The sequence below is a fragment of the Octopus sinensis genome, linkage group LG9 (assembly GCF_006345805.1).
Source record: "Octopus sinensis linkage group LG9, ASM634580v1, whole genome shotgun sequence".
Classification (NCBI taxonomy): Eukaryota; Metazoa; Mollusca; class Cephalopoda; order Octopoda; family Octopodidae; genus Octopus; species Octopus sinensis.
The window spans coordinates 45,564,979-45,584,978 of record NC_043005.1 but is presented as its reverse complement, the minus strand read 5'-3'; positions in this window follow the sequence as shown (position 1 = coordinate 45,584,978).

The window sequence follows — 20,000 nt, the reverse complement described above, 5'->3', positions numbered from 1 at the left end:
TACCTTCTAACCTTTGAACAAAAGAGAAGGCTTCTAAGTCTAAGGCTCCGAAATGGTACACTGCATCTGAGGTGCATTGCCTATTTTAAAAAATATATTTAAAGGTTTTAGGACAGAGGGTCTCAATCTTTTTAATATCCAAGCCCAAACTAAAACCTAGATTTTTTTTTAGGGGCCTGCATCCCGAAAAAAGTTAAGCACAAGTCAGTTGAAGAAAAATTTATAATATTCATAGAAGGAAGACCATCAAGAGCCACTGGAAGGAGGCTTGAGGGTCATATGTGAACCTGAGAGCCTAAGTTGAGAACCAATGTTTTAGAGGATCCATTCTAATGCTTGTGAATCCTTGAAAAGCATAATTTTGTTATATATATTTACTTGTTGGCATATATTTATATAATATATATGTATGTATATAGATAAATATAGATATAGATCTATCTATCTATAGATAGATAGATAGACAGATAGATATATATAAATTTTTTTTTTTTTGAAAGCACTCCGTCGGTTACGACGACGAGGGTTCCGGTTGATCCGAATCAACAGAACAGCCTGCTCGTGAAATTAACGTGTAAGTGGCTGCGCACTCCACAGACACGTGTACCCTTAACATAGTTCTCGGGGATATTCAGCGTGACACAGAGAGTGACAAGGCCGGCCCTTTGAAATACAGGTACAACAGAAACAGGAAGTAAGAGTGAGAGAAAGTTGTGGTGAAAGAGTACAGCAGGGATCACCACCATCCCCTGCCGGAGCCTCGTGGAGCTTTAGGTGTTTTCGCTCAATAAACACTCACAACGCCCGGTCTGGGAATTGAAACCGCGATCCTATGACCGCGAGTCCGCTGCCCTAACCACTGGGCCATTGCGCCTCCACTATATATATAAATATACACAGATACACACACGTTTGTGTGTGGTGTGTGATGTGTGTGTGTGTGTGTGTGTGTGTGCGTGTGTGTGTCTGTGTGTTTGTCTCACCACACCACTTGACAACTGGTGTCAGTTTGTTTATGTCCCAGCAATTTAATGACCAATAGAATGGGTACCAAACTTTAAAAAAAATAAGTCCTGGGGTTGATTTATTCGAATAAACCTTTCTAGGCAGTACCCCAGCATGGCTGCAGTCCAATGACTGAAACAAGTATAGATCCTGCTGCCGCACTTGCATTAACACCTATATGAAACCTGTAGAGTAAAACATTTCTTATGTGATCTTTAGATGGGACAAACATAGTGGTAAAATTTTCTGAGAATTATAGCCAGAAGTTAGACAATCGGAAAGAAAATAGTACAAATTAGACACAGAGATATCTTAAAACTATAAGAGGAGGTTAAAAAATTGATAAATTTACTCTGAAACATATTTTCTAGAAATCGGACATTACTTTTGCACCAACCTGATATCTTCGAGCTCCTCTGTCAGGCAATCGTTTTATGACTGTTATCTCTGTTTATGCTCCTACTCTTAATAGCAGCAGTGGATCTATTATGGCTTTCTATGAAGATCTCAGATCAGTTATGATTTTGATTTCAAATGCAGATAAGATCCTCCTTTTTGGCGATTCCAATGCAATTATGAGACCTGGGATGCAACAGGGAGACATGGTTTGGGCAAAAGGAATGCTAATGATCTCCGTCTTCTTCAGTTCTGCACTGAACTTGATTTCATCATCTTCAACACTGTTTTTCATCAGAAGGATATCCATAAAGCTACCTGGATGCACTCAAGATCCAAACATGGGCTTATTCTTGATTACCTTATCTCCAGGAAATGAGACCTTTGAGATGTTTGTACTGTCCGAGTCATGCAAGGTGCAAAATGTGGGACTGACCGTATGCTCATACGGAGTAAATTGAAACTCTGCATCATGCGTAGAATAAGATCTGGAGGAATAAAAGTCCCTAAACATATTGATGTGTTGAAATTAAGGGACTCTGAGGTGCAAGCAAATCTTAGAAATGTTATTGGAGAAGCAGAATTTGATGGAACTTGGGCTCAATTTAAGACCACTATTTACAATGTTGGAATTGAGGCTCGTGGTCTCAGAGACAGAAAACATCGGGACTGGTTTTATGAAAATGATCAAGAGATCAATAAACTTCTTGAAGATAAAAATAAATTGCACAAAAAATACCTTGGTGCCCCAGATGACAAAAAGCCCTTACTACAGTCTCTCAAAAGAATAAAATCATCACTCCAAAGAAATATACAACAAATGAAAAAAAAAACAAATGGTGGTCATATATTTCTGAAAAAATCCAGAAACCATATGACAGTAAAGACCTGAAAAAAATATATGACTTGATCAGACAAGTGTTTGGTCCTCGGTCTTCATTTGTGGTACCTCTCAAGTATAAAGACAGCTGCTTTTTCTTCAAGGATCATGAGGGTATCACGAAATATTGGACTGAGCACTTCACTGATCTCTTTTACAATCCTTCAGTTATTGATGAAAATGTCATCAGTAATCTGCCCCAAAGGATATCATTCATAAGCTGATGGAACATCCAACTATAGATGAGATCAAAAAGATAAAGAATTAAATACTGAGAAGGTATGAGGTCTTGACAGCATTCCTGTTGAAATTCTTCTCCACTGGGGTTATTAGGCTTGCTGCGGAGATCCACCATCTAATATCAGATCTCTGGTTGGGTGCTCTTGTTGATGCCATTTCAATTTCATTGTTCAAAGGAAAAGGATCCAAATCCGAGTGTAGCAATTACAGAGGTATAAGCCTGCTTAAAATAGTCGGTGAGGTTTTTGCAAAACTTTTACTTAATTGGCCAACAATGTGGATATGCCCCTCTGTCACCCCAGAGAGTCAGTGTGGTTTTAGATCAAGTCATGGCACAATGGACATGATTTTTTTCTGCTTGTCAACTCCAGGTGAAATGCATCAAACATCTTTACATCAATGGCTCTTTACCAGGCATTTGTCAATTTAACAAAAGCCTTCAACACTGTTAATAGGACCGTTCTCTGGACCATTCTTGGTAAACTTGGATGTCCACCTCAATTTGTCAACTTGTTTAAGCAACTTCATAGTGATATGAAAGCTCGTCTTAACTTCAATGGATCACTATCAGAACCAATTTCCATCGATAACGAAGTTAATAAAGGCAATATTGTTGCTCCGACACTTTTTTCTGTAACTATCTTGCATGGACGGTGCTGAGTTGTCAAACATTTAAATGCACGTTCCCACGGCTTTATTGATTGCATTCTCACCTGGAATTGATTTTTGTAATTTTTTCAAGACTTATACACGCCCTGATACTATCAGTATCTACATATCAAATTTGAGCGCAATCGGATGGAGGATGCCCGAGATCCTAGAAGATACACACACACAGACAGAATGGATTTTCTATAATATATATATATATACACATACACACACACACACATATATATGTGTGTGTGTGTGTATATATATATATGTATGTATATGTATATATATCAACATCTATATCTATCTATCTGTCCGCCTGTCTGTCTATCTATCTATCTATCTATCTATCTATCTATCTATCTATCTATCTATCTATCTATCTATCTATCTATCTAACTATTTATCTATCTATCTATCTATCTGTCTGTCTGTCTATCTATCTATCTATCTATCTATCTATCTATCTATCTATCTATCTATCTATCTATCTATCTATCTATCTATCTATTATCTATCTATCTATCATCTATCTATCTATCTCTATCTATCTATCTATCTATCTATCTATCTATCTATATGTATATATATATATATAATTTCCTAAATTCACACCCATGCTTAGCATGGGTGTGAATTTAGGAAATTTGATTCACAGTCACATGTGTATGTCTAGCTGTCCTGCATGTATTTGCACAAATGTATGGGTGTATGTATGTGTGTGTGTATCTGTGTGAGTATGTGTGTGTGTGTTTGTGTAATGTGTCTATGTACATGAGCATCATAGACATGAAACTATTCATTAAACATGTTTTTAAAAGATTTTTTTTTTTGCAATATTTGCAAAATCAGATGCAGTAAACACAGAATATTATATGAATATGTTATCAATACTTAATGAAAACAAGGTGAAGCAATAGCTGTAATCCTTGTCGTCACACCTTGTCTGGTGAGATTAATGTGGTAGATGTTGAGATCAATGTGTGTACCATATATCTTATCTTTTACTTGTTTCAGTCGTTAGACTGTGGCCATGCTGGGATACCACCTCGAAGAACTTTTAGTCGAATGAATAAACCCTAGTACTTTTTTTTTTTTTTAACTTAGTGCTTATTCTACCAGTCTCTTTTTGCTGAACTTCTAAGTTATGGATCGTAAGCACATCAATAATAGCTTTCAAGCAGTGGTGGGGGACAAATACAGACAGAAATACAAGATAAGCAATATTTTTTAGTTCACATTCTGCTTCTATCTCAAACAGAGGTTTTCTAACAGACTAGTTTCCTAGTTATAAAATCAGTGATTGTATGACACTGTATTTTGCATATATTACAAACGAGGTTAAACTGCTGCCAAGCCTGGCAAATGAGTGCCCACCATGAAGGAGATCCAATACAGATTGAAACCATGTGGCCTGATGGTCTCGGAACTAGGATGACAGGAGTTATCTCCCACTTGCAATAGATATCGAATGCAAGGAGTGCACTGAATAAACCAGCTGGAGATGTCTTCCCGGTGTTAAATGGCAGTATTGTCATCTCAAAAGACAGCAACATTAAAATAGCCATAAACAATACTTTTCAGCTCATATACTGCTTCTATCTCAATCAAAGATTTTGTAATGGACTTGTTTCCTAGATGAAATAATTATTTTTTGGATACCATCTAGCTCCCTCCTTCTATAGACTATATAAGGTGATAAGGTGATTCTCTCTCTCTCTCTCTCTTTCTCTCTCATGCTTATACACACACACACACACACACACACACACACACACACACATTCACTCATGCATACACCTGGGCATTCATTTCGAAGAGGTTTCAACTCACTGACCAGTTCTGTGGATGGAACAAGGCTCCAGCTAAGCCATAAATAACATGGTGACTGAATATCATAGTGGATAGGGCTATAAAAGCTAATCAACAGGTGTGGAATGGGTGGAAGGCAAAAAGTAACAAGGAATGATATCAGATGACTTGGTAAGAAGCAAGATTTCAGGTATATTTTGCCAGGCGAGAAGTTGTGTAGGAGGTTTTCTAAAGTTCTATGCAATATGCTTGGGTAGTATGATCTTATAGTTTGAGGCAGTGTGTTTGCATGTCATTGGTGGAGAAATATGTTAGAAACTATACAGGTGTGCTTGCCATTAGTAATATTTATAAGAAAAAGGTGTAGTGATGTAACGAATGAGAAGTTGTTGAATGAAGTGGAAAAGTAAGATGGTGGAAAATGGCTCCAAGAAGGATCAGCTAACTTAATTAGTTTCTCTATGGTTTGTAAGCATATTGGTTTCAAAATTTGTCATGAGGCTAGCAAATTCAGGGTAAGAGGTAAGTTAATTGCATCAATACCAGTGCTCAACTGGTACTTATTTTAGTGACCCCGAAAGGAGGAAAGGCAAAGTCAACCTCGACGGGATTTGAACTCATAACCTAAAGATGGTTCTGCATTTTGCATGACATGCTAACAATTCGGCCAGCTCACCACCTTGGTTTGTAGAGAGAAGAAGAGATTGCAGTACACACATCAGAGATAGTTGTTGAGAGTTTATATAAGGCATGTGTTAGTCATATCACTAAGTGAAGGTGCATGGCTTAGTGGTAAGAGTATTCAGATCATGATCGTAAGATTGTGAGTCGATTCTGGCAGTGTGTTGTGTCCTTGAGCAAGATACTTTATATCACATTGCTCCAGACCAATCAGCTGGCAAAAATGAGTCGTACCTGTATTTCAAAGGGTCAGCTTTATCACATAGTGTCATGCTGAATCTTCTTGAGAACTACATTAAGGATATGCATGTCTGTGGAGTGCTCAGCCACTTGCATGCTAATTTCATGACCAGGCTGCTCCATTGATTGGATCAACTGAAATCCTTATTGTTGTAACAGATGCAGTGCCAAGAGTTATATCACAAGTTAATCAACTAGTGAAGTGGTTTTCACTGAGATCCATATGATCCCTTGGGGGTCCATATACAATTTTCTAGGGGTCCACACATGCAAAATAGTAAATCAGGTCCACAGAGTAGTATCTTATGGATTCATGAAAAAATTTTGCTTTAAATGTATTTATTGCAAGAAACAGTTAGGTTTCTGTTGTGTCAACACCCCCAGATGATGAAGTAGGCTAGCCCAATATGTAGATATATAGAGAGAAGTCTAGACGTCGAGGAGTTGAGTAGAGGTCATCCGAATGTGCGATATAACAGTTTCTTTCTCTGACATTTTACATAGTTGGGCCTACACAAAGGATTGTGTGCAAAACAAAATAGGAATTTTCAAAGAATTATCTTTAAAATTAGTTTTTAACCATCGGATGGCTATGGGGGTCCACCAGAATAAAATAGTTATAAACGGGGTCCATTGGTAAACAAATGGTTTAGAACCAATGGGCAGGTGCCAAGTGTCGATCACCATGACAGTTATAGTAGTATATATTTCTTTACTGCCCACAAGGGGCTAAACACAGAGGGGACAAACAAGGACAGACAAATGGATTAAGTCGATTATATTGACCCCAGTGCGTAACTGGTACTTAATTTTATCGACCCCCAAAAGGATGAAAGGCAAAGTCGACCTCAGCGGAATTTGAACTCAGAACGTAGCGACAGACAAAATACAACTACGCATTTCGCCCGGCGTGCTAACGTTTCTGCCAATTTGCCGTCTTAATGACAGTTATAGTAGTATCATCAACATTTTGAAATCAAAAATGATGCATTGCAAAGAGCTTCAAACTGTCTTTCTCAGGTACATCTCTACTCTTTTATCGGTGTACAATGACACAACATCATTTACTGGTGATAACACCATGTTACTCTCATAGGTTAACAAAGTTAGTAAATCATATAGTACTCTCATAGCCTGACATTTTTCACACATCAGCACAAATCTCTGATAGACATGCCACTTTCCATGCAGTTCTCTCTTTTTTTAATCTACTAACCATCCTATTGATTCTACTAAGAACAGGTTTTTAATATTCTATGTATATCCTTCAGTAGACAAGCTGTCATAGTAACATTTTCGTGTCTCTTTTTCATCTGTCACTGCAGAAAATTATTTCAGACGCACATTTTCCCTATGACATTTTAATTCGTACATATGTACTACTTGAAACTTGGAATACTTCCTACCTCTTGTCTTACTCTTTTACTTACTTGTTTCAGTCATTTGACTGCGGCCATGCTGGAGCACCGCCTTTAATCGAGCAACTCGACCCCGGCACTTATTCTTTGTAAGCCCAGTACTTATTCTATCGGTCTCTTTTGCCGAACCGCTAAGTGACGGGGACATAAACACACCAGCATCGGTTGTCAAGCAATGCTAGGGGGACAGACACGGACACACAAACATATATATATACATATATACGACGGGCTTCTTTCAGTTTCCGTCTACCAAATCCACTCACAAGGCTTTGGTCGGCCCGAGGCTATAGTAAAGACACTTGCCCAAGATGCCATGCAGTGGGACTGAACCCGGAACCATGTGGTTGGTAAACAAGCTACTTACCACACAGCCACTCCTGCGCCTATGTCTTGTCTTGTTTTTATTTATTTATTTATTTAGTTTTGGAAATCATAAATTTTTATTAACAACATATTTTTGCAAGAAGATAAAGAAAAAGAGCATTAAAAGTATAAAATATCAAATTATTGGGAGAAAAAACCCCCATAACAACTTCTCAAGGAAACAAAGAAAAATGAAAAGAAAGAGCAGGGATTAAGCAGAAGAAGATGGGGGTAGAGCAGTAATGGGTTGCACACCCCAGAACAAATGGCGTGTTCAGCCACACCTCAGGGTCATGATTGCCAAGGTGTTACTTTAGAGAATGACCAGCAACACTTGCTGTAACAGCCAACCCACCTCGCAAGGATCATTTCTCAGATGGAACCCAGTTATTGCAGTTACCCTGATTTTCTGAAGGAAATCAGCATCAAGAGTACAGGGTCTGAGGACAATTGTGGTCTTGATGTGACCGGCTAAAACTGATAATGGTCAGTCAAGCTCCTGTTTTTTTTTTTATCTTAAAAAAACATAAGCAAACCTTCTACTTCCATTTCTTTGTTGGACAGATATAAATATGATGTCTTATTTTGAGAGATTCTCATACACCTGATCAGCACTTGATACCAATCCCTACTCTGCACTAGTGTTGAGCCTCACAGAGGCAATGACAAATGACCAAGCCCTTTGACATTATGCTGTGCTTGAGAAGAAGACCCGTCAAACCAAGTGAAATCACAGTCATGGCAGATACTGGTGTCATGCAAAAGGCATCTGTGCTGGTGGTATGTAAAAGCACCAATTACATTCTTGGAGTGGTGGTGTTAGGAGGGGCACCCAGCCATAGAAATCATGCCAAATCAGACTAGAGTCTGATACAGCCTTCGAGCTTAACAGCCCTAGTCAAACCATCCAACAGACGTTAAATTACGATGATCCTGATGACAATGATGAATAACAGTACCAAAACAGGTTGTAAAGAAGAGGTGGTGGAACTGACTGGTATGTATTCAGGGAAACATCAAGTCAAGTAGTAGATGTGTGTTGATTATTGAGTTATGTAGTCGTCCATACATGAAGGCACCTGGGTCAGTGGTTAGAGCATTGGGCTCTGAGGTAGTGAGTTTGATTCCCAGACCGACCTGTGTGTTGAGTTCTTGAGCAAGACACTTTATTTTGTGCTGCTTCAGTTCACTCAGTTGTAGAAATGAGTTGCAACATTACTGTTAAGCATCCTCTCATTTCTGGAGCTACAGGGATTATTCTGAAAATTTGGTGGGCTTCAGGCAGATACCTCATTTGGGATATCATCGCTGTCATCATCGCCATTGTTGTTGCTGCTGCTGCCATCATTGTTGTTGTTGTCATTGTCATCATCGTCATTGTTGTTGTCATCATCATCATCATTATCATTCATTTAAGATCCATTTTCTATACTAGCTCAAGTTGGACAGTTTGATAGGAGCTGATAAGGTCAGGAGCTGCACCAGGTGCCATTGTCTGTTTTGGCATGTTTACTCCAGCTGGTTGCTCTTCTTGACACTAACCACTTTACAAAGTGTACTGGGTGCTTTTTACATGACAACATTACCAGTGCTTTGTACATGGCACTATCACCAGTGCCAGTAAACATGGCACCATCACCAGTGTTTTTTATTATGTGGCACCAGCACTGACCAGGTCATCAAGTACCTTGCAAAACAAGGTCCTTGGATATCACTGTTAGCAATTTTTTTGCCTTATTATACATTCTTAATTCTGTGGAATGTGGATCACTACATCTGTAGCGGAACTGAATAAAATACTCAAATTATGTTAATTTGTCAGTGATTTACATTTTTCTATGTTGGCATTTGGGATGTTCAATGGGAAATTTTAGCCATTGTAAGCATTTCCTCTCTCACCAAACTATCAGATGATGCTAGTGAGAGTGTCTGACTTTTGAGAATCTAAGCCTCACAATCACTCTTGATAATGTCATAAGTGTTTTGAGTGGCCCCCGAAATCTTTAGAGAGGAACACTAGTGTATCTTGGTATGACGTATACGTGCCGGCATGTGTGTGTGTATGTGTGTGTGTGTGTGTGTTTGTGTGTGTGTGTGTGTGTGTGTGTGTGTGTGTGTGTGTGTGTGTGTGTGTGTGTGTGTGCGTGCGTGTGTGTGTGCCTTTAGTTTTATTTATTATTACTTTCACTTTTAAAATATCTTACTGCTTACTTTTTGTAACCAGTAAATAAATTAATGAAAAACTATGTAAATATGTTAACAAAAAAAAAAATCATTACAAATTTTGGAACTTGATGGATACTTTGTTTAATTGACCCTTAAAGGATGAAAGTCAAAGTTGACCTCAGCAGGGTTTGAACTAAGAGCCAGAAAGAATACCACAAAACATTTTGTTGTTGTTGTTTGTTCCGTCTCGAGCCATGCCTGGCTCATAAGGGCCGGTTTTGCCAGTTTCTTGGCATATAGGTTCTCCACCTGGACGGGACACCAGTCCATCGTAGGTGAGCTGCAAGATGCAGGAGGAAAGAGAGAGAGAAAGTTGTGGCGAAAGAGCCAGCAGAAGTTTCGCCATTACCTTCTGCCGGAGCCACATGGAGCTTAGGTGTTTCACTCACAAACACCCACATCGTCCGGTCTGAGATTCGAACTCGCGATCCCTCGACTGTGAGTCCGCTGCTCTAACTACTAGGCCATGTGCCTCCACACTGACCATCTTGTCTGACACACTAACAATACTTATTTTCTTTTTTATAATGATACTTTCGAAAAGTTGATTTATGTTGTAATAACCTTTAGAGACTTAGCTTATGTGCTTTGGATTGAAAATCACTTTCTGTACTCTCCCTAGCACAACAATAACAGATGAGTTAAGAGCTGAAATTTCCATATATCAGATACATAACATTGACTCTCTATAGTTAAGACCTTATAGCAAATATATATACGTACTTGTGAGAAAATAATCACAGTAGAACTGTTAGTTTCTGTTAGTATTGAATAAACATATTGCTTTCTCCACATTCTGCATTAAGTGAATTTCATACCTTTCTTGTGTTGTATTTCCACAATGCTAATCTTTTGTCTTTAACGTGTTTCAGTCATTGGACTGGGGTACGGCATTACTGGAATATTGCCTCTAAGAGTTTAGTCAAACAAATCAAACTCAATTGATAGAATAAGTACCGCACTTAAAAATTAATGCTTTTGTTTTATTTGTTTTTTTGAAGTCTGGTACATATTCTGTCAGATTCTTTTTGTAAACTGCTAAGTTATGGGGATGTTAACAAACCAACACCGGTTGTCATGCTGTGGTGGAAAACAAATGCAAACTACAAAGACATCAGTGTAACGACCCTCCCAAGATAAAAGATACACATATATAGTTCAAATTTACAGAAAACAAAAGATGAAGACAAGTGAAGAAACAACAAGAAGGTGTATTAGTTTAACACTCAGGAAGAATGGAAAAGTCTTTTATGTTTCGAGCCTACACTCTTTGATAGAAAGGAATGAGAGGAAAAAAAACTCATATATATATATATATATATAGTGTGTGTGTAGGTGTGTAGCTTAGTGGTTAGAGTGTTGGACTCATGATCATAAGATTGTAGTTTCGATTCCTGGACCAGACAATGCATTGTGTTCTTGAGCAAAACACTTCATTTCATGTTGCTCCATTCCACTCATCTGGCAAAAATGAGTAATCCTGTGATGGACTGGTGTCCCATCCAGGTGGGGAATATATATGCTACAGAAACTGGCCCTATGAGCCTATATGACTCAGGATGGATCTCTACCTTGTGTATGTGTGTGTGTGTGTGAGTGTGTGTACATGCATATACATGACAAGCTTTCACGTGAACTTTGGCTACCATATCTACTCACAAGTCATTGATTGGCTTGGGGCTAGGGTAGGAGGCACTTGTTCAAGGTGTCACACAGTGGGACTGAACATGAAACCACATGGTTGGAAAGCAAGTTTCTTAACCAAACAGCCAGTCTTGTGCCTAATGTAAACAAATGAAGCAAATGTTGTGCATAATGTAGTTGTTGTTGTTTAGCATTTCCCCTCCCTCCACCAGATTAGCCTTTTTACATGAAGCATAGTTGCTTCATGTAGTATATTGATTTAAGACCTCAAATATATAGTAAAAGAGTATAAAATAACACTCATATCTCAGACATCACTGGTTTTCTGTAACTCAATGAAACAAATCTAAGGGAGATAATTCTTTAATCAATTTTATTAAGGCTTTTAAATGAATTTTAAATATAAGGAGATAGTGAAATAGCTGATTGGATAATGTAGCAACTGATCTATTAACAGACTGTAAGTTCAAGTCTGCCACATGATCCTGTGGGTAATACTCAATTCTACAAGCTTCAGTTCACATATCTGTTAGAATGAATAGCAAGAGCTTAGAATGTCATGTTTGAAAGAATGACATCCTTGATAGAGAGAGGTTTGCCTCTTATCAGTTTAACAACATGATACAATAGATAAATATCAGTTTGTATGAGCCTCTTGGGGCTTTAAACATACATAGATGCATAGATGCATATATATATATATATATATATATATATATATATATATATATATATATATATATACACATACACACACACACATGCACACACATATATATGCATACATATATAGAACATGTATACATACATACATACTTTCATACAGATATACATATGTATGTTGCACATACATACATACATACATACATACATAATACATACATACATACATAATACATACATACATACATGCATGCATGCATACATACATACATACATACAACATACATACATACATGCATGCATGCATGCATACACGCATACACAAACACATACATACATACATACATTACATACATACATACATACATACATACATACATACATACTGCATGCATGCATACATACATACATACATACATACATACATACATGCATGCATGCATGCATACACGCATACACAAACACATACATACATACATACATACATACATACATACATACATACATACATACATACATACATACATGCATACATACATTCACACACACACACACACACATACATACATACATACATACATACATACATACATACATACATATGTATATACATGCATATCTGTATACTTAAATGCATACTACATGTGTACAATGCTAACTAAGATACTGCAGAAGTTAACAGCAATATTTTCAGCAGATAGAAGAATGTAATATTTTCAAAAGAAATGTTCAAATTTGGTCATTCATAACAGAAAAAAATCTGCTTCTCATGTACCCTCTCATTATCACAACTATTTTGTACAAGTGCTACAATCCTAGGTAGTGTGTGTATGTATAGAATGCTATTGATAGGAAAGACATACCCTGATATAAAAGCAGAATCATTGTTGACTACATATATACAGGGTGCGATGAGTAAATTGTGCCGTTTTATATTTCTAATTTCGCGCATGCACATTGTTTGTTTTTGATTTTGTCGACAACACAGTATAGTAGGGGCAGTTGGGCACCATCAGTGAGAAAAACAGCACCATGACACAAATCACTCTGCCAGAAATTTGGAAACAACATGCTGCACAACTTGACATTCATGCCAGAAGCTCCAGTGTGAACATTTCAGAGTGTTTGGGAGTCAATCTGAAGATAGTGCAAAGGATTTGGAAAGAGTTGGATGAGTCTAATGGTGATTATGAAGATACAGCAGCTCAGAAAATTCACCCTGATCATTCTGATAAAAGAACTCCTGAATTTGTTGGTGAGATCCAGGCCATGAGTCACAATGATCCTTCCAAGTCAATCAGGTTCATTGTCAGGGACATGGGAGTGTCTGAGTTTCTTATCAGGCAGGTAGTACATGAAGACATGGGAGTTGTGCTAGAACACAGTATACTGCATTAGATACCTTGAAAGGATTTCCCATAAGGACTTGTGGTGCATAAAAGCATATGTAATTATATAGTTGACAGACAAGAATCATCTGCTATGGCTACTGGAGCTTCCAGATCACCATGTGTACTTATGAGAGACCCTCTCAAGGTAAATAACACAGTACTGTGTGTTCTAACTCAGCCTTCACGTTAAGTTGGAGACCAAGATCACCTTTTGGTACTAATACTGCTTCTGTTGCTATTAATTATTTTTTAATAAGCTTACTGGCTATTTGCAACATTATAGCCTGAAAAAACACTGAGCTTCTACATATCATTGATGGAAGATTTGGCTGTTATCATGCTGCTGGACATCTGTCACTGAAGAACCCATAGCAGAGTGAAATTACTTGATCTGGCAGTTCTGTCAAAAATATAATTACATGTGCTTTTTATGCATGATGAATCCTTATGACAGATCCTCTCAAGATAAATACCACAGAATGAAGGCACATGGCTCAGTGGTTAGAACATTAGGCTTGCAACCATGAGGTAGTGAGTTCACTTCCCAGACTGGACTGTGTGTTGTGTTCTTGAGCAAGACACTATATTTCACATTGTTCCAGTTCACTCAGCTGTAGAAATGAGCTGTGATGTCATTGGTGCCAAGCTGTACTGGCTTTTGCCTTTCCCTTGGATTACATCAGTGGCATGGAAAGGAGAGGCTGGTATGCATGGGCAACTGCTGGTCTTCCATAAAACCTTTGCCCAAACTTGTACCTTGGAGGGTAACTTTCGAAGTGCAATCCCATGGTCATTCATGACCAAAGGGGATCTTTACCCTTATACCCTTTACCCTAAATACCACAGTATTCTATGTTATAGCACAAACTTCATGTTAAGTTGGAGAGCAAGATTAACTTTTATGTATATTTATATATGCTATGAAGATGCAAACATTTCTTTCAAATGCAATGAAAAAGAAATGACTATTTCAAAACCTACAGTTTCTCTGTCTATGTTTATATCTATATTCATTACTGCAAATGATCAAGTTATCAAATATCTAATAATCTAAAAAAACTAGGGTTTTCAAGTAAAGAAAGTGACCAGCTAACACACACTTTACAAATATAATGGAACAGGAAAAATATGCAAGACTTTTTTATGGTTCAATATGTAACTTTTCCCCAGTGTTGCTATCTAAATTCTTGTGATGGAGTTCATTGCTTAATTAGAAATCAACTCTCTCATTATGGGAAAAATTAGCTAATTCAGAAAAAAAAAGCTGAGCTGCCTCTAATGAGAACCCAATTCATCATCATCATCATCATCATCGTCGTTTAACGTCCGTTCTCCATGCTAGCATGGGTTGGACGGTTCGACCGGGGTTCTGGGAAGCCAGAAGGCTGCACCAGGCTCCAGTCTAATTTGGCAATGTTTCTACAGCTGGATGCCCTTCCTTTGAAAATCAATTGAGGTTGTTCATCATATTTTTCAATCTACAGAGAAATTTTCTCCGTTTATATAGGTACTATATAGGTTACATATATTATCTCATGCCTTGATACTGTATGGACTGAGATCCCTGTAGACAGGTCCCTGATATTAAAAATAAAGCACTAACAAATACAGTATGCGAATTAGTCATTCCAGGTTTCTGTAGCTACTGTAATTGCTGAATATATAAACAGATTGGCTGCTAGTTTCCCTGTGTAAAAGGTAAAGTTATGTTCTCGAGTCATACCAACTCATTACTGTCAGTTTCTATGATGTATACACTCTCCACCTGGACAGGATCTGCTGCAGAATTTCTTATTTTTGCCAGCTGAGTGGACCTTACAAAATCAGATTGGAGCCTGTATCAGCCTCCCAGCTTGCCAGTCCTCAGTCAAACCATCCAATCCCTGCCAGATATTAAACAACAACAATGATAAAGATAATGAAGTGTAGAGCTCTAAAGAATAATTTTGTATAGTGGAACAAGGCTGATTTTAAGCCCATGGGTTACTTTCAGCTTACTTTTTTTTTAAAGAAAATATTTGTTTGATCGTTACATCACCTCCCCTTTTCATTGTTCAAAACTTGGACAAATGTATCATCTGAATTCTCATAGACATGTACATAAATACTTAAACACACTCTTTTCCTTTTCCTTCATTGGACACTAAACTCTGCTGTTGAGGCAAGTGAAATCGAAATCAAATTCGATGACTGGCATTGGTGCTAGTGGAGTGCTAAGAGCACCATCCTAGCATGATCGTTGCCAGAGCAGCTAACTGGCTTCTGTGCCAGTGGCACGTAAAAAGCACCATTCGAGTGTGATCATTACCAGCGTCGCCTTACTGGCACTTGTGCTGGTGGCACATGAAAAATCATTCGAGTGAGATCGTTGCCAGTGCTGCAGGACTGGCTCCTGTGCAGGTGGCACATAAAAAGCACCATTTGAGCATGGCCATTGCAAGTACCGCCTGACTGGCTCTCATGCCGGTGGCACGTAAAACTACCCACTACACTCTCGGAGTAATTGGCGTTAGAAAGGGCATCCAGCTGTAGAAACTCTGCCAGATCAGATTGGACTCTGGTGCAGCCATCTGGTTCACCAGACCTCAGTCAAATCGTCCAACCCATGCTAGCATGGAAAGCGGACGTTAAACGATGATGATGATAATGATGATGATGACTCTGGTGTGAGTGTGTTTATGTATGTCTGTACATGTGTGTATGTGCATTTGCAATAAGCGTTTATGTATGTGTAATGAATGCTTATCTATGCACATATATGGACAGATCTATGTGTATAAGTCTTATGAGAAAGTGTGTAGGGTGTATAGCTGTGTGAATATGTGGGTGTGTTTATGCATGTAAGTACATGTGTGCGTGTGTGTGTTCATGTGAGTGTGTATTCATGCATGTGTATCTGTGTTCATGCATACAAATGCATGAATATATGTACGTGTGCCTGTTTGGGAGTATATGCAGATGTTTATATAGGTATGCACAGTCGTGCCCATGTGTCTTTCCATACATGTGCATGCATGAGTGTGCATATTTATGCATGTGAGCACAGGCTACACAACTCCTTCACAACTGTAACAGCAACAACTGTACCTAGATTAACAAAGGCCACAAAAACAAAAACAAAAAATAAATAAATAAAAAGCAAAACACACACACACACACACACACACACACACATATAAAAAAAAAACAGAGTTAAAAATTGCAGTAGGCATCTTCACAACCCAACCAGATGCTTCAGTAAGGTCAGTGGGATATAGAGAATGTCTGTGCATCTTTTAGGAACCTGAAAGGAATCGGTTTGTAAATGCAGGCATTTGCATGCATTCCTGCAAGTCATTACATCACAGCTGGAACACCTCTTTTATGAAGCAAATAGTGGAAACTTGTTTGAAGCATAACCTTTTGTTCAGGTAAGTAGTTTAAAGTAGGTTAGAGCAGAGTGCTCTACCTTGCCTAGGGCAACGTATAATGTAACTGAAACGTTTGTTTCGACTATAATCCATAATCTATCTATCTGGCTGTCTGCTTGTCTCTCACGTTTTCTTTCTCTCTCCCCCCTCTCCCCTCCCCCTCACTCTGTATGTGTGTGTGTGTGTGTGTGTATATATATATATATATATTATACATATATGCATACATACATACATATATATGTCTATATCTATCTATCTATCTATCTACCTATCTGTCTATCTATCTATCTATCTATCTATCTATCTATCTATCTATCATCTATCTATCTATCTATCTATCTATCTATCTATCTATCTATCTATCTATCTATCTATATATATATATATATATATATATATATATATATATATATATATATATATATATATATATACATATATATATATATGTGTGTGTGTGTGTATGTACATATATACATACATATATATATATATATATATGTCAGTCTCTCAGTCTACCTGTTTGTCTATCTGTCTGTCTATCTGTCTATCTATCAAACTCTCTCTCTCCCTCTCTCTCTCTCTCTCTCTATCTATCTATCTATCTATCTATCTATCTATCTATCTATCTATCCATTTGCCTTTCTTTCTATCTGTTTTTTTTTATCTAGTTATTTATCTACATAACTGTCTGTCTGCTGTCTGTCAGTCCATCTGTCTGTCTATCTACACACATGGACACGCACCCCTACACACACACACACAACTAATTAAATGAATCTTTGACACTTTTGCCCTTGAGTATTCCAGTTGTTCAATCAACCAAGGTACATACACACTGAGTTATAGTATAAGTGGTTGTGTATTCCACAGTCACCTGTGGTACACCCAATGCGATCCCCATGTTGAATGAGCATGATATAGGGTGCAACAAAGCTGAAATTTTGAATTGCAGGTACAATTCATTTAATAGGATTCAGAACAGTTTCCAGTAACTCAGTTTCACTCACAAGGCTTGGGTTGAATCAGGTCTATAGCAAATGACACTCACTCAAGGTACTATGTGGTAGAATTGAACCCAGAGCCTTGAAATTGTAAAGTGGACTTCTTAACTATTCAGTAGTACAGTATCAACACACACACACACACACACACAACACACACACACACACACACACACACACACACACATGTACACATATACATACACATACATACATATACGAAGTCTCACACACAGACATGTACACATGCACACACATACATACACAGACACTCATACATGTACACACACACACCTCACACACACACATACACATTCTTAATTAAATCTATGTAGTTTTTGATTCATCAACTTGAACTGAATAAAGGATATATTTTTGTAATTTTAAATTCAATGAGGATACAAACTAATGCAATCTCATATAAACTTGTTTGACAAGGAGTCAAAAAAGTTAGAGTGTGGGAAAGTTCACTTTTTATTCTGTGCTTCTAAGTCACAAGTGTTTATGCTGCTGAAGAGCATCCAACCAGTAAACCATGAAAAAAAAAAAAAAAAAAAGAAATCAGTGTAGTTGTGTGGTAAGACGCTTGCTTCCCAGCCACATGGTTCTGGGTTCAGTCCCACAGCATGGCATACTGAGCAAGTATCTTCTGCTTTAACCTCAGGCTAACCAAAGCCTTGTGAGTGGGTTTGATAGACAGAAACTGAAAGAAAATGGTGAGCTGGCAGAAACATTAGCTCACTGGGCAAAATGCTTAGTGGTATTTTGTCTGTCTTTACGTTCTGAGTTCAAATTCCGCCGAGGTTGGCTTTGCCTTTCATCCTTTTGGGTTCAATAAATTAAATACCAGTTATGCACTGGGGTCGATGTGATCTACTTAATCCCTTTGTCTGTCCTTGTTTGTCCCCTCTATGTTTAGCCCCTTGTGGGCAATAAAGAAAAAAGAAACTGAAAGAAACTGAAAGAAACCCATCATATGTGTGTGTAAGAGAGAGAGAGAGAGAGAGAGAGAGAGAGTGTGTGTGTTTGTGTGTTTGTGTATGTGTTTCTACCCACCATCGCCACATGACAACAAGTGTTGGTGGGTTTACAGCCCCATAACTTAGCAGTTCAGCAAAAGAGGCTGATAGAATAAATACTAGGCTTAAAAAAAATAAGTACTGGGATTAATTCATTTGAATAAAGTTTTTCAAGGTGGTGTACCATATGGCCACAGTCTAATGACTGAAACAAGTAAAAGATATAAGATACACACAAGAAAATTGGTGTTTTTTTTTCTATTGCATATATAAAATAATAATTTATTGTTCTGTCATTTAGAAGAAACATCTTTCCTTTCCATTTGTTAACTTTGAACAGACATTTGGTATATACCCATGCTGTGTTCGTTTTGTGTTCTTTGGCAAGTATTAAGAAACATAAATGCAAAGGAGTGGCTTATAAAAGAGTTTAACCCTTTTGCATACAAACCCAGCCACATCTGACCAAAATATTTAACCTGTTTCATATTGAAACTGGCCATATCTTATTTCTTTACTGCCCACAAGGGGCTACACACAGAGGGGGACAAACAAGGACAGACAAATGGATTAAGTCGATTATATCGACCCCAATGTGTAACAGGTACTTATTTAATTGACCACGAAAGGATGAAAGGTAAAGTCGACCTTGGCGGAATTTGAACTCAGAACGTAGCAGCAGACGAAATACTGCTAAGTATTTCACCTGGCATGTTAACGTTTCTGGCCATATCTGGCCTCTCACCCCATCCCTACAGTGTCATTCTAATACTAAACAATCACATCATCGACATCTCTAAACTACAAGATAATGCATGATTAATTCAAAACAATATAAATAAATCTTAGAGCGAGTTATAAACAGTAGCTGCAATACATCGTGACGTATATTTGCTATTTAAATATGGATAACCCCTAAGGGTGGATGCTACTGTAGTTTGTAGCCCC